The sequence below is a fragment of the Perognathus longimembris genome, chromosome 4 (assembly GCF_023159225.1).
Source record: "Perognathus longimembris pacificus isolate PPM17 chromosome 4, ASM2315922v1, whole genome shotgun sequence".
Classification (NCBI taxonomy): domain Eukaryota; kingdom Metazoa; phylum Chordata; class Mammalia; order Rodentia; family Heteromyidae; genus Perognathus; species Perognathus longimembris.
The window spans coordinates 81,122,860-81,140,333 of record NC_063164.1 but is presented as its reverse complement, the minus strand read 5'-3'; positions in this window follow the sequence as shown (position 1 = coordinate 81,140,333).

The window sequence follows — 17,474 nt, the reverse complement described above, 5'->3', positions numbered from 1 at the left end:
ATATATATTATTCTTGTAGTTCTGACGCTCTTCATTTCATTATATATTTTCTCCTTTTTTTTTTTTTTTTTTTTTTTGCCAGTCCTGGGCCTTGGACTCAGGGCCTGAGCACTGTCCCTGGCTTCTTTTGTGCTCAAGGCTAGCACTCTGCCCCTTGAGCCACAGCACCACTTCTGTTCGTTTTCTATATATGTGATGCTGGGGAATTGAACCCAGGGCTTCATGTATAATGAGGCAAGCACTCTTACCACTAGGCCATATTCCCAGCCAACTTTTCTCCATTTTTTATTTTATTTTTAAAATTTTTATTATTTGTGCCTGTCCTGGAGCTTGAATTCAGGACCCAGCTGCTGTCTTTGAGTTTTTTTTTACTCAAGGCTAGCACTTTACCACTTATGCCACTGCTCCAACTCTGGCTTTTGTTGTGGTGGTGGCTTAATTGAAGATAAGAGCCTCATGAACTTTTCTGCCTGGGAACCATGATCTTAAGACCTCAGCCTCCTGAGTAGCTAGTACTACAAGAGTGCACCACCAGCACCTGGCTTCTTTGTGTCTACTTTCCATATTTTCGTGTGTGTGTGTGTGTGTGTGTGTGTGTTTGTGTGTGTGTGAAAAACATTTTTCCCTTTTCTCATCCTATGTATCTGATGTTAATGAATTTTATAAGTCCATCACACAGTTGGTTTTGAAAGGTATTTTAGCAGTACATATAATTGTAGGCTGACAAAGTTTTATTCCTTTCATTATTGTAGTGATATTACTCCACTTTATCTTCTCTTGTATTATTTCCAGCTTTAAAAATCTGATGTTACTATCTTTGTTGAATACATATTTGACAAGCATTGTTTTTTTTTTATTTGACATTTTAGCAAGGATTTATTTTAGTACCATACAATAAGGTAGGGAAAGATGGAGACAAAAGGGAGATACATTTCCTGCTCCCACAATAGAAATAGGAATAATGGAATAATAGGAATAATGGCTCCTAAGTGTAGTCTGTATGCTTTCTAACCGAGGGAATAGATGTGGCCATATTGTCCTGAAACCCCTAATCATCAGACAATACTTCTATGTAACTAAGATAAATTCTGTTTGTTATTTTTTGAACTGTATTTTTTTTTTTTGGTCTTTTCTTTGTTGGTCCTGGGGAATGAACCCAGGTTGTTGCACTTGATAGGCAAGTGCTTTGCCACTGAGCTTCATCCTGGCACTGTCATTTTTAAATGTACAGATGTGATGTAGGCCTACAGAAACAGAAAATAGGTGAATTTTACAACTTCCCTTTGCCAGACATCTTTTCCAATTCTTTTTCTTGACCCATTTATGGGAAGTATATAGCTTCTTAATATCACAAAGGAGAAGTAACAGGAAAATCATCCCTTTGTGTCTCCTTCTCTTGTAACTTAACATCTGAAAGTAGCTGATGGAAGGAAACTTGTTGCTCTGGTTCTTCAGCTTACTTCCTTGTTCTAATGTCTGACTATGGACCTTTTAATAATTAGTTTTTTTAGTTTCCTTGTCTCATATATTTATTTTTCCTCATCTTTCATTCCTAAATAAATTAGCTCTCTTTTAACTTAAAAGGGATACAGAAAGCCAAAAGTTCATTTTTCTGTAGCTACTTGGTGCTGAGAATTGATTCTTGCCCTATGTAGAAAAGGAAATTGTCTATCTTATGTAGGAGGTGACAAAAATTCTGTTAGAAGGAAACGTAGTTGGCAGACTTCTAGGATCAGGGCCAGAAACTACCAAATTATTTTTTTTTGTTTATTTGTTTTAATACCAAAAGAGAAGTCAAAAGAGAATTAGTGAAGTCCATGTTTTAAAAATAAAAATACGAGCAGGCACTGGTGGCTCACCCCTGTAATCCTAACTACTCAGGAGGCTGAAATCTGAGGGTTGGTGTTCTAAGCAAGCCAAGGGCAGTAAAGTCCATGAGACTGTTTTTTCCAATAAACTATTCAGCAAAAGCCAGAAATGATGCTGTGGTTCAAGTGGTAGAGCACTAGGCTTGAGCAGGAGAGGTTCAGGAACAGAGTTTGGGCTCTGAGTTCAAGCCCCAGGACCAGCACAATAAATAATTAAGTAAGTAAATAAATAAATATAGTGTTTCCTACATATAGATAAAGTTGGTGAGGTTTTAAAGAAGAATCATAAAACTATTGATAAAATACAGTCTATAAATTTAACCATATACAGAACCAGCATAGTAAATAATTCCATCAGTTGTTAGCTGCTATGCATGCCAGCTAACTTCCTGTCTATTTCAAACAGTAATGACTAGGAAATCCTCTGTTCACAATGGTTTAGTTGAATACTAAGTGTCTTCTACAAAGTGTCTTCTACAAGGAGGAAGTTGACTTGTTAAACTTTTCATGATTCATAGAAATAAAGTGATAAGATTCTTCAGTCCTTAAATCTGCTGTTTCTACTTTTTCTATAAAGATTGAAGAAAACTAGTGATTATTCTTGAAATATGAATCCAAGACACATGTCATTGGTTATGATGGCATCTTGTCTTAAAAGAAGACATAAGCTGTGGAAATTTTTTCCTGTCTTTTGACTAGGAACTTTTCATGTCATGACTTGCCTTTTAGTTACATATAGAATAATATTGTTATGTAAATTTGGAATTCTTAGGACTAGGGCCTTTTGTTTTAAAAGGGTTTTTTGTTCACCATTTAGCTATTTGCAATAAGGCCCTGTGTTGCTTCATAAAGATGATTTGTTACTATTTCAATGCCAGAGATCCAAATCCTATATAATTCCATGTTTATAGATAAACTTTAAGCTATGTTTTGTTTGTCTGTTTTTGAAGAGGCCCTGATTTTAAGAACACCTTTTTTTAGGGGCAAGCGATAGTTCCCCTAGTGTGACAATATGCCTGCAAATTTTTATATTGTGTTGGGAGATCTATGGGTATTTTTGAGACTCACTATCCTCCAGATCCCAAGAAATTAAGAGCATGTACACATTGGTCCAAGTCTCAGTTAAGGACCTAGTTCATTTGCTAAGGTTATTTCTAGATGATAATCTTTACTTTCTAAGGCAATAAGTGTAGAATATGAAACTCTCCACCAAGTTGAGGAAAACAAAAAGTCTTAAATTAGTCTCCTTATTTCCAGCATCAGATTGAATACTGTTAACCCCTTGCAAAAATAGAACCAAGATAATAACCAATGATTGATATATCATAACAAGATAGATTTACTTGCTAAGAGTTAAATATCCAGTTAAATTACTTATAAGATTTATCTTCATAACCTCTTGACTTTAGTTAGTTTTAGAAGGATGGCAGAAGTGAGTCCACTTTATTTTATTTGTTTTGTTTTATAGGTTATGGAGCTCAGGGCCTGGGTGCTGTCCCTGAGCTTTTTCTCTCAAGGCTATCTCTCTACCATTTGAGCTACAGTGCCACTTCTGGTTTTCCAGTGGTTAATTGGAGATAAGAGTCTCATGGTCTTTGCTGCCTGAGCTGGCTTCGAACCTCGATCCTCAGATCTCAGCCTCCTGAGTAGCTAGGATTACAGGTGTGAGCCACTGGCACCTTACAGGTTACTCCATTTTTGTTGTGAATTTTGTTACAGGGTCTCATTCTAATAGTTTAAGTTGGCTGAAACTTGTTATGTATATCAGGCAAGCCTCAAACTAATGATTGTCCTGTTTCATCTCCTAAGCACTAGGGTTATGAGCTCATGCCACCAGTCCCAGTATGGGTCCATTTGTATTCTGAAACTTCCTGCTTAGCTCAAAATACTCTTGTCTGAAGACATCTGCTGACCAACCACTATCTGATTTATCTTTAATTGTCTTTCACTGCTAGTCAAATTGCCCCAGCTGGTGTGATGGGAATTCCCCATCTAAAGGGAAGTGAAAAACAGAGTTAGAGTCAATACCTACAAAGCCCTCTCTCTTTATTTGCTAATTTTAATCCAGTTTAGGAGTGTTCTTTAGCCATGCTGACTTGGTGTTCATCTTTAAGTTTAATTCTGCCTGTTCTATATCTAGGTAATGCTCTAACATCTTTGAAAAATGCTGCTCAGGTTGCTATTGTTATAAGTTGTACTTCTGTAGTGTCAACAGACAAATGTAACAAGGTTCTGCAAGGAAAACATGAAATAAAACCAATGAAAACAAATGTTGAAAGAAAACAATATTTGAAATATAATGATTTGCTAGAGTACTTTTCCATGAATTTAACTATAAATACCTTAGAGAAAGATCTAAACTAAAGATGACAAAAGTGTTTCCAACAGACATCATTAAAACTGTAAATATTTAGCATCTGACAAAACTGTTTAGTTCTTTTTATTGCATACAACATTTTAAGATAATAATTATGATTGATGGTATGATAATAGCATGGTTAATTTCTCCTTTTTGTTTTCCAACTATATACTAAGGCTCACATATCTTACCAATAATATATGTATGTATGTGTGAGGTACATATAGATATACAAATATATACTAATATAAGGGGATATAAATTATTTAAGTTTTCTATTAGAATAAATTAATGTTAAATAAAATAGAATAATGTAGAATGTACTTATGTCCAATCCTTTTACCTAAGTAGTATTGCCTTATGTTTAAGAAACTTATTTTTGGAGAACATAAGTACATTGAGTATTTGAAGATGCCAACAAAAATCAACATCATATGTAAACAGATGCCAATGTCATCTATCTATCTATCTCTTCAGCTTTTACATTCAAAGTTGGTTGACTTTAGAACTTCAGTAAGGAAAGATAATACATATATGGCATTAAAAATGGAAACATTAGATCTCTTATAAGTTAGACAGTGTCAACAGTACAAATGGACCTCTGTCCCATCTTACAAGTATATCTCCTACATACAATAATGTTCCATGTACATTGTGCAAAAATACTGACTGCTTGTTGGCCATTTTGTGTGAGTTAATCCAATATATGTCTAATGCTGCAATCTTAATATCCCATTTAAAGTTTAGGCACACAGCCCTTACACTTTTAGTAGGGTGCTAAATTAGAATCACTTAAAATAAAAGACTATATAAACAGATATTTAAATACAGTCTGATTTCATAAAGGCATTTCCTTAATAGTCAAAAAAACTAACAAAATTGTCAGTGATGAACCATGAAAATCATGTAATTCTAGCTACTCAGTAGGCTCAGATCTGAAGATCACTGGTTAAAGCCAGGACAGGCAAAAAAATAAAGTGTGTGAAATTTTCTTCACCAGTTAACCAGGAAAAAAGCCTAAAGAGGGGCTGTGGCTCAAGTGGTAGAGAACTAGCCTTGAGTGAAAAAAGCAAAGCAAGAGCATGAGGCTCTGAGGCTCTAAGTTCAAGCCCAAATACTGGGACACACACACACAGACACACACACACAGACACACACACACCATAAAATGTGTTCTTGAAGCCAGTGCTTTTTTTTCAACTGAGAGAAAAACAATGTTAAGTCAAAAATTAGAAAATAGATCTATATGAGTATTTTATATTTTGACCTTTGTATGTTAAGATATCTCTTAAATTATGGCCATATTAATTGCACGCATAAACTGCTGTTATATATGTGCATATACATTTACACATATATGTGAAAATGTGTGTGTGTGTGTGTGTGTGTGTGAGTGCCAGTACTGGGCATGTACTCAGATTCCAGGGCCTTGTGCTCTCACTGAGCTTGCTTGCTCAGGGATGGCATTCTGCTGTCAGAATAACACTTTTAGTCCAGCTTTTTGCTGATTAATTGGACATGGAGTCTTGTAACTTTTCTGCCTACACTGGCTTCAAGCCATGGTCCTCTGATCACAGCCTCATAATTAACTGGAATTATAGGCATGAGCCAGCTCCATCCTCATTGTATATAACAAAAACTAGCTTTTCATGATTTTGAGAAGCTTGATTTCTGAAATCAGAATCTGCATGCCAAGCTAGATAGAAAAAGGATTGTATTTCTGCTGCATCTGGTGAATATTTGAATATTTTAGAAAGCATAGTAAAGATGGTATTAGTGAGACCCCCAAGAGTTAATTTCAGAGGATGAAGCCTCTCATTATCATAAAAACCCAAATATCAATCAATCTAAGGTGTTACCCAAGGAAAGAGCTCTTTTGCCTTTTTAGTTAATTCCTTTACCTGAAGAAATAACTAGATTATATCCATTAAAAATAGAGCAATTGGTCAAGATAATACTGAGGTTCCACTTTTATGTGCATTGGGAAGACATTTGTAGGAAATAAAGAAGTTTGAACAGGAAGATTCATAGATTTGTAATTTCCTCCATCCCATGCTGACATTCCTGCACTGGAGCTCAATGTACATATCAGCAGCCTGGAGGCCATGAGCTAAATTGTAGTGTGGTAAAGGAGAAGGCATCAGTCCATACCCTTGACTACATGATGCCTGGGCTTTGAGAGAGGATATATCAGCCCCCGTAATGACAAAGACATGACTCCTCCCCTCCCCTAGGGGTAGTGATGCATCAGACAAATGACGAAAATGGCCTGCCTCTAACGCAATACTAAAGAGGAGGAGAATTGTTTAGTAAAGAAGAGTTAGGCAAACTTCAGAGTTATAGCATTATGTGGAACAATTCCAGGGAGATCCAGTCAGAGAAGCCCCTCTAAGCCTCAGCCACACACCATTAAGAATCCAGTTGACTGTTTTCCAAACTCTGGATTATATCTGAGTTACACAGTAGATTGAGAAGAGTGGCTGGTGACACAGAACATCCAGAACAGGTCATTTCTCCCTTCTTTCTCCTCATCCAATTGTGCTTCAGTTATTCTGAGATAACCAGTTTGGGTGAGGAGACAGGGGCAGGCTGTGGAGCAGGAGAGGTAACAGAAACTTCCACTATGGCTAAGAATTAGAGTTAGAAGGAAAGTTCCAAAGATGAATGTTTTCTATACTTTAAAAGAATTCAACTCACAGCTCAGGCACGACAATCTCCTGTCACTAGATGATGCATGAAGGATTCCCTCTGCTTCCCAGTTCCATTGGAAAATCAAGAAACATGAGATCCACACATGAAAAGAATTCAAGGTATCTCACACCCAACAGGGTCTTATGAGATGGAAGTTTTGGTAAGGATTGATTTTGGTTTAATAGGATAAATTAAGGGGAAATGAAGTAGGGGGGGGGATGTGTATTTCCTGCTGCTTCTCAGGCAAGAAAATGATGTAAAGTTTCTTCCATACCCATTAACTCTGTAACCTTTAAAATTTTCCCCTTTAATACTGGTTTTGAACAGTTATTTGATGAGCTCTCTCTTTCTGTGTGTGTGTGTGTGTGTGTGTGTGTGTATGTGTGTACGCGCACACGTCATTACTAAGACACTTGAGGATACCTCCACTTCCTTCTTCAGGTTTCTTGTAAAAGTGATGTACAGGGGCTGGGGATATAGCCTAGTGGCAAGAGTGCCTGCCTCGGATACACGAGGCCCTAGGTTCGATTCCCCAGCACCACATATACAGAAAACGGCCAGAAGCGGCGCTGTGGCTCAAGTGGCAGAGTGCTACCCTTGAGCGGGAAGAAGCCAGGGACAGTGCTCAGGCCCCGAGTCCAAGGCCCAGGACTGGCCAAAATAAATAAATAAATAAATAAAAGTGATGTACAGAGGGGTTACAGTTGCATAAGTAAGGTAATGAGTACATTTCTTTTTGAAGTGTTACCACCTCCCTCGTTTTCTCCCATGTTTTTTCTCTCCTGAACTCTCTCCATCCCTCAAGTTGTAAAGCTCATTCCCAGTATAGTTTCTAGTTATGCTTGTGTTTGATCAATCTTCTATGATCTTGGTGGACAAGTTTCATTAAGTTTGGAAAGTCTTTGGATATTATTTGTCAACCTATTATTTAGCTGCCTGAGCCCCTCCTCATTCAGAGACACTGATGTCCTACAAACTCAATGATGCTCTTTTTAGATGTTTTTATCTCTTGCCTTTGGGATAGATTTTACTTCTATGCCTTCAAATTTAACAATGAATTATGTCTATATCTACTACAGATATTGATATTATATATAGATATAGACTCCATCTAACAGGTACAATATCTTTATTTATCTATATCTTTTATCTAATGTAATAGTGAATATTCATCTGATACTTTGTACTTTTATTTTCTTTTTAACTTGTCAAGTTGTGCAAAGGAGTTTCAATTCAATATACCAGTTTGAGTACAATACATCTTCAGCAATGTCACACATTCCATCATTCTCTCCCATCTGTCCCAACCCCATCCATTCACTCACATTACCTAGTTGCATTTTCACATATGTACATCCTTTCTCTCTCCACTTATCTGCTCCCCCCATGTTGTAGTTTCCATCTCTAGAAAGTGGATTTGAATATTTTAAAAATACTTATGTCCACTTGGCTTTATGAACATAGGAATATGGTCATAATGATTGTTTTAATTGCATTCTCTGTTAATTGTATTAGCTGTATCAACTTTGGATCTAGTGCCAATTGATGTGTTGGATGCCCCTTACTGGATTATGGTTTCTAATCTCTCCATATTTTGTAATCTTTCATTGTTTCATGATCTGTAAATTTTTCAATGCCGGGGCCTGGATACTTTTGCATTCTTACAAATCTTCTGCTTTGTTCAGGGATGATGTTCAATTACTTAGAACATTTGATTTCTTTTAGATCTTGGCATGTTGGAGGCAGTTCTCAGGCTAGGGCTAATTTTTCTCCTGGTTGAGGTAAGATCCTTGTTAGTCCTCTGCTCAGTGCCAATGGATTATGAATTTTCCAGCTTAATTGGTGGTGAGAACAGGCACAAATCCTCTTTGCTCTGGATACAGTACTCTCCTATGCTGTATATAGTTACTCATAGGCCGACAGTGCCCAGAACTTGACCCAGTTCCATGTTGAGACTTACAGAGTTCTCTTTGGGCAGTTCTCTCTCCTCCTCTTTGTCTTCCTAGGATATAAAGTTCTCACTCCTTTGATCTTGCTCTCTCAGCTCCCTTTTCTTCAAATCAGGATCCTAACTAGCTACCTCAGTTCATCTACTCCATGGGGTAGATTGAAAATTCTCACATTAGTAAGCTCAGGCAAGAGCTCATTTCCTCTTTCCTATCTCTCAAAAATCGGCGGCTACCCCACTTGCCGCTCTGAGAAGCCATCCTTGCATTGTTCCTGGGTCTAGCTTGCTGCAGCCTCCTCCCCACAACTACTGAGGACTCAGTAGCCTTTTCTCCAGAGTCCCCAGAACTCTTGCTTTCTTCCACAGCATCTGATCTCCAGCTTGGCCTACTACTGCAAATGAGGCTGTGGACTCCAGCCCCGAGCTAACCACCAAGAACTGAAGTAGAAGAAGGAAGCACAAAGGAGGTAGAGAATGAAAGACACGCCCCTGCCAATGGGAATGCTAATGATTTAGATATTGAAGAAGAAGGTAGGGAGGAGGAGGAAGCTGAGGTAGCTACAAGCAAACAAGCAACTGAATAAGATGAGGACATTGATAATCAAGAAACAGAAGACTGATGAGGATGACTGGACAGCAAAAAAAGGAAACATTACCTAAAAACAGGTCTCCTGACCTATTCACCTTCCACTTCCTGTCTCAGAAGCTAAACATGTTCACCTTCCAGTACAAAGGCCCACACCCCACCCTGTGGACATCACCAAGCTCCCCACCACCCCACCAAAACAACAACCAGGATTTGCAACAGGGGAGGAAAATACCTAAACTTCCAAGGCCCTGTTTTGTTTCCTTAAAATGGAAAAATTGTTTGTATTTTTAAAAATATTTTGTATTTTTGTACACAGGGGTCATCCATTTTTAATGATCTGGGATGACAAAAACCAGTCTCCAGAGGATTCTGTCCTACTTCTGGTTACTTGTGATGTGACCATATTCATTGTAATCTCAAAGGACCAAAAAAAAAAAAAAAAAACTTGTTAAAAAATAAAGCAAAAATAACAACAAATCTTATTCCAAGCAATGCTGTAACATTGTGTGTGTGTGTGTGTGTGTGTGTGTGTGTGTGTACTTCTATAAAGTAGTTGGTTTGTAAGAAGGCCAAATATAAAAATGTTTTTTCTCTTTTTGTGGTCTATGAAGTTGCTGTTTTTATTTTATTTTATTTTATTTCTGGCCTGTTTGATGTATGTGTGAAACAATGTCGACCAACAATAAACTGGAATTTTATTTTGCTGAGTCGTTATTAAAGAAAATATCAGTCTGTTGCTCAATATCCAGTACCTTGAGAATTATTTCATATATTCTCTTTCTAATTTGCTTTTTTATTGGTTGGTTTTGTTTGGTTGATGCAGATGAGAGGGTAAATCTTTTCCTTATTACTCCATTTTGGCTAAATCTTTTCATCAGTGGTAGGCAGGAAGGACTATGGAAATTACTAATAATAACTTACCTCCTATGTTTAGGATCTGAAGGATTTAGTTTAGACCATTTCTATCTAAATTTGCACCATTTAAAAAAATCATTGAACCTTACAAAACAAATTGGGAAAGTAATACCATTTCCAAGAAATTCCTCTTCCAGAAACAAGAATTATGTTGAAGAATATTTAAGTTAGGGCTGGGGATATGGCCTAGTGGCAAGAGTGCTTGTCTCATATACATGAGGGCCTGGGTTCAATTCCCCAGCACCAGATATACAGAAAATGGCCAGAAGTGGCGCTGTGGCTCAAGTGGCAGAGTGCTAGCCTTGAGCAAAAAGAAGCCAGGGACAGTGCTCAGGCCCTGAGTCCAAGCCCCAGGACTGGCCAAAAAAAAAAAAAAAGAATATTTAAGTTAGGGTACTAGGCCAAGCTCAATTTAGGCAGAGTCAATAGATCCAAATACCTACACAAGGGACTGGACCACAAAAAGTATATGCCAAGTGTAAGATGAAGAAAATGTATGGAACTGGAGAGGAAGCAACTGTCCAAAGTCATCCAAAAGCAATACTATAACAACTAACTTTCTTGCCCAACTTAAGCCCACTGTTTAAGGCCTAAATTCACACCAGCAGTGTCAGTATGCTGGTTTTTCTTTTTAAAAAAAATCATTTTTATTGTAACCATCTTTACAAATAAGAACATATACTATTAATAACTATAAGCTACTATTGTTGTTAATAAGTCCTTCCAATGGGGCCATAGGCCCTGAGAAGCAGTTTAACCAGAACAATACAAAACCATAAATGAAGAAATGAGTGAGTGTTTCCTAAAGCAATGAGTATTCATTTACCCTCTTAGAAAGAGCTGTCCAGTAAGATTAGCAATCCACTCATGTCAGGACAGTGCATCTCTTCTGTCTTCCCAGCCCAAACAGCCCATTTATGACAACCAGTTTCACCTGTTTCACAACTCACTTTGGTCAATATTTTCTTAAGCTAGGAAGAAAGCTGACAGGATTGGAGGTATGAACCTCGTTTTAGAAACCTGTTGATAGAAGCTGGCAGGGACATGTTTGGAGAAGTGGGATTAATGTTTTAAATATAACAATTTACAGCTTTAAATAGATATGGTCGTGTTGCCAGTTCCCAGTGGCAGCTAAAAGCATCACATTAAGAACAAAAATAATGTTCTATATAAGAGTTCTATATAATATAAGGGTTCTATATAATATAAGCTCTCAGTGATGCTCATAAAATTCTAATTCTTCCAGATAGTCTATACAAGTACAGACTCAGAATATCTGAGTCATTTTATGAGCAAAATACATGTTCCTACTAATAGTCAGAATTTCCATACCTCTTAAAGGGCATCAGATTTTCAACATATACTAGTCAGATAAAAATGTGTCATTTTTAATATCTAATAAAACAATACAAGAAAAAAGCTTATACAAAGAAGAACGCTTATTTGGGGTAGGTAATCCAATTATATTTAAGTAGAAGATAATTTTCTTCAAAATAAATACTTTGTAACACAGACCACTGCTGTAACAATACTCACTGACTTTTACTGTGAAGTTTAGGGATCTCTGAAACAGCTTCTATTTTATGATGGAACTCAATATAAAAGTTCTTTTTGAGAAATTTTGGAAATGTCAAACGTGTGTGTGTGTGTGTGTGTGTGTGTGTGTGTAGGCTGTCAGTGAGCATTTCTAGCACTCTACCATTTAAGCCACAGTTCTCTTTCTGTTTATTTTTGGTGGCCAATTGGAAATAAGACTCTCAAGGACTTTCCTGTTTGTGTTGCCTTCAGACTGTATCTTCAGATCTCACTCTCCTGCGTAGCTAGGATAACAGGCATGAGCCACAGTTTCTCAGTGGCAAACCCTTTTGAATTATTTGCTTTAACATCTTGAAGTAAAAGAGGTAATCCTTTTTTCCAAGTAGATTTTGTTACATAAATGTTTTCACCTTCAGAGGCTGTCTCTACCTTCTTTCAAGGGATATTTGGCATTGTTAAAGATGTTTTTAATATTACCACTACTGCTACTGGCAGGAATAATGACACATTTATAATGCTCATGGCAGCCCTTAATGCAAAGAATTTTCTATCTCCAAAGGTCAGCAAGTGAGAAACAGAAAATTTGTGGCACTAGACCACAACTATGTGATTTTATTAAACTTCTGTAGGAATTACAGTGTAGAAATACCTTCATTGCTTATTTCTTTAAAAAAATTACACTTGTTTAAGGAAAATAATTTAGGCTTATTTACTCTTTTAAAATAGAAAGCACTTATAGCACTTAGCACTTCATCACTTACAAGATCCTTTCATGTTTTATTTCATTGCTGTGTTCATAGATCTGTGATGGTTATCTTTCACTTTGTCTTATGCTATTCAGGAAGAGGCTGACACATTCCAACCCAGTTACATCAACTCAAATTGTGAATGAAAAAAATAACAAACTTCAGTATTCATTTGGCTATCCTACAGTTGTAACATTCTTGTTACAAATACTACATAGTGTTGACCTTAGTGGTATACATCTATAATTCCACCACTCAGCCTAGGCTACATAGCAAGCCTACCTTTAAAAGTAAACTAAATATAAATAAATAAACAAGAGCAGCAATAAAAAAAACAACAACCAAAACACAACCACAAACAAACAGGTTTTATACTAGATAAAATTTTTTTTAAAAATAAACAAAAGCCAAGTGCCAGTGGCTCATGCCAGTAATCTTAGCTACTCAGGAGGCTGAGAGCTGAGGATCTCAGTTCAAAGCCAGCCTGGGAAAAAATACCCATTATCTCCAATTAAGCACTCAAAAACAGGAAGTGGCTCTGTGATTCAGGTGGTAGTGCACTAGCCTTTAGAGGCTCAGAGACAGCACCCATTCACTGAGTTCATGCCCCACAAATGACAAAATAATAAAAAAAGATTATATATGGGGGGTATATACCTATAATGCTAGTACTTGGAGTCTGAGGCAGGAAAACTATGAGGTTGAGGCCAGCCTTGGATACTTGATAAGACCCTATCAGAAAATAAATAAGCAAACAAACAAAATAAAGATAGATACAAAACCAAATCATTGTACACCGTTGTGGCTATGACCTCAAAAGACAGGTGTGTTGCACTCTAGAACTGGAGAAAATGAGAGAAGATAGGTTTTGTTTTTTTTTAATTTTTGTGGAAAGTAAGTATCCAGTACAGACTTCAGTAAAGAATGGGAAAACGGCAACTCTAGTGAGCCCAATAGGAGACAAACAGACAAGTTCTTAAATGTAATAATGTAACTGCTTTCATGTTAAAACTCATCCCTCCTATGGGTAGAGTAAGTCCCTTATGAAAACATAAAATTGACAAATGTGCCTAGTCTATCCACATCAACAGAACCCACACTTATTACTCCAAAGGAAGAATTCAATACAAGGAGTCCATTGTGTGGGTGATGAATAAAAGCGGAAGAATCCAGGGATTAACAACCACAGGAAGCCCTTACACTTTTTAAACAGGTGGGAAGGAGGAGATGGTATTTCCAGAGCCCAAGGCTGATTCCATATTAGGCCTGTGTAGCAGGAGATGGAGACCTGGATGAGGCACAATTGCTGTGGGGGAACCATGCCAAAGGCAGGAAGAGACAGAACATCCACTGATTTCTCTTATCCTCCAATCGCCTGACTGCCCCTGTAGGCCAGCCATGCAGGAAGCCAGCTGACAGAGGGCTCTGGATAACAGCCCACAGGGGTCAGTTGAGATAAGCAGAGAAGGCAAGAAGGAATCCCAAGGCAAATAGGCCAGACAGAGTCATCCTTCTTCCTACAGAGGGGAGGCCAATGGAAGAACACATATTCTGTTAAGGCATCCAGTAAATATTCAGGATCTTAATCATGTTTGACTCCAATGTAACAAGATGTCTTTAGTTTACCTGGATCAAGCAAATAAGCAAAACAGAAAGCAAATTCAAAATAAAGAGGGAAATGGATTTTTTTTTTAAATCACAGTAACATTAGAGTTGAGTAGTTACAACTTATATACATTTTATATATGCAAGAAAATAGTGGAATAGTTGGGCATGGTGGCTCAAGCCTGTAATCCTACTGAGATCTGAGGATAACAGTTCAAAGCATCCAGGGCTGGAAAGTTGGTGAGACTCTTATCTCCAATTAACCCCTAGAAAACAGGAAATGGAGCCCTGGCTCAGAGCAGCAGAGTGCTAGCCTTGAGCAGAAAATCCGTGATAGCACCCAGGCCCTGACTTCAAGCCCCATGACTGACAGAAAAAAAAAAAAAAAAGAAGAAAGAAAATTGTGAAATATATATTGAGAAGAGAAGCTAGAACTTATCTATACTTGCTTTGTACCCAGTAGGCACTAGAGTCAAAATAGAGGAAAATTCTTGATGTTCTCTTTACAACATGGAAATAGAAGCACTCATTGTCTTTCCTCTCCACGATGCAAACTGTAGCAGAACATACTTTTTAAAAGGCTAGCTTAATTTTCTTTCTGGGGAAAAATTAACAAGGAGACTAAAGAGGCTGTAATGCATGGTTGCTGGCATTCTTCACTTTACTGGTTCACTGTGGACACAGAACATGCAAAATATAATTTTACTTTCCAGGATGTCTATGTCTTTGAAACTAGTGATTATACAATTTTCATAAATTCCTTATACTTTGAAAATGGTAGTCACTAGTTTAAAAACCATAGATATTCTGGAAAGTGAGTGCTAATGGAATAACACAGTAACAGTTAATAGTTAGAAGAGATAAAGCCTGGAGTAGCTACTGGAAACATTTTGACTTTCTTTTTTTGTTGTTGTTTTTTGTTTTTTCACCAGTCCTGGGGCTTGGACTCAGGCCTGAGCACTGTCCTTTGCTTCTTTTTGCTCAAGGCTAACACTTGAGCCACAGTGCCACTTCTGGCTTTTTCTGTTTATGTGGTACTCTGGAATCAAACCCAGGGCTTCATGCATGCAAGGCAAGCACTCTACCACTAAGCCATATCCCAGCCCAACATCTTGACTTTCTTGTATAAATTCTTAGTCTGTGTACTCACAGATGAAGAAAACTGCTAGAAGCAGTGATGCTCTTTGAAGGCCAGGCATGAAATCCTTCCCCTCCTTCACTGAAAAGCACAGAGAAATGTGGGAAGGCACTTATGGAGGGAAATTTAAGGTATATGTTCTAGTAGCTTTGGACACGAGTGGGCTGAGCTGGCAAATTCCTGCAGACAAGACTGAAGCATCCAATACGAAGAACTGGACCTGGTCGAGGAAGCTGAGAAGAGGGGCAGGGAGCCTAAACCAGCTACAAACTTAAGAGAGAGAACATCTTCATTTCTCATTTTGTCAAGCAAATTCAGTATCCCAAATCAGCAGTCTCCTGGGGTAAAGACCCTTGTATATTGGAAGGAGAGGTGTCCAAAAGACCCTAGAGGCTGGCAATGTCCTGCTGTCCTTGCAAGTCAGTTGGCCTGGAAAATACAGTGAATGCTATGTGGAAAAGTGTGTAGCCCAAGTAAGGAGATCAGGCCAAGGAGGCTCTCAGATGCACTACTAGGCAAGGCATTTAGATGGTAATGGGCACAGGGCCATGGGAAGTACCACTTACCTTTCTTCTTTCCCACAGCTTTGTTTTTTTTCCCCCTTTAATCTTCTAAGGCTCAATTTCTTAGTGCTCTCACATTTTAACAAGTTGTTTGAGAGCTGAAGAAAAAGAAAATGTGTTGGCTCTAAAATACAAAGAAAATTATAATGTGAAGTTAATATTTCAAGAGGGAAATCTTAACTTTTTCATAATAAAACATTGTACTTTTCATGTAGGATATGGCTCCATGCTCCAGTGTTTGACAGCCTGTGGGATGAGGTCTTGAGAAATAGCCAAGCTTTATGCAGCCCTTGCATAGAACCTTATTCTACCTGATGTAGCTCATGTAGGGAAGATCAGTATTTTGCTAGTAAAGCCGGGCCAGAAAAGAGTGGATGAGTAGAAGGGAAAAGCTCAAATTGTCATGACCAGAAACGTGAGGGAAGGAAAAGGACTGAGAAATGAGTCTTGTGTAGCTGAGAAACCTGGCTTGTTTGAGTGCTGGTAAGTGTAGGCACAGTGCCTCTAGAGATGGTACATACTAATTTCTAATTTTGGAAATGACCATGCCAGAGATTCCAACCCTGCAGAATGGTTGGCAGAAAACCATTCTGAATAGCAGAGAGAACCATCTGGAGGCAGTTGGCTATTCACCACTGTGTAGTGGTATGAATGCATAACTGACAAAAGCATGACAGCAGGGCTTGATTTCTAAAACAAGGAAGTGTCAGAAAGGAAGTGAGGAGTGAGTAAAACTTAGGAGACAGTAGTACAAAATCATCCAATCAAGGATGACAGAGGCTATGAGAGTCCAAGGCTCTCAGGTTCATTTAGTGTGTGGCTGCAAGACAAACTCAGGAAATCCTCAGAAACTTTGACAACTAGGTTCCTGGTCTGGAACATAGCCCATTTCTTCTATATGCCTCTGTAGGCAGTATGGAGCCTGAGTAACAATCACAGATAAATTACTTAGAAGGCAGGGTCCCTTTGTATACCTAGAACTAGGTATTGTTGTGATAGGGAGAAGGGTGCATCTGTGTAGACCTCCACACCTAGATCCGGAGACATTGAGATAACAGCAGAATTAGGTATTCTGATTCTGCATTCGCATTGTATTAGTATAATATCCATATTCTGACCATGATATTGTGCAGTAGTTTTGGGAGATGTTAATATTGCTGGGGTCTATGTAAACGGCAGTTATCTACATTTTTGCTTTACACTGAATTTGAGTTGACAACTATTCCACAATTTTAAAAAAAGATTGACTTCAGTAAAGAAAAGACATAGATTATAAAGAAAAAAATGAAAATAAATAAAGAGGAGACTTGGCAGCTGCACTGAGTCAGACAGGGCTGTTGCAAGCCTAGTGACCTGTGCCTGGACTCTCTGGGCTTCCTTGGGGCAATTTCTAGGGTCCAGTCAACTGCAATTTCTCAAGTGACATGTGAGTACAGAAGGAGCATGATCAAGGCACCAGGAAAAGAGAGAAAGATTAATAGAGAAGTCATTTTGTGGTACATCATAGCAACTGTGA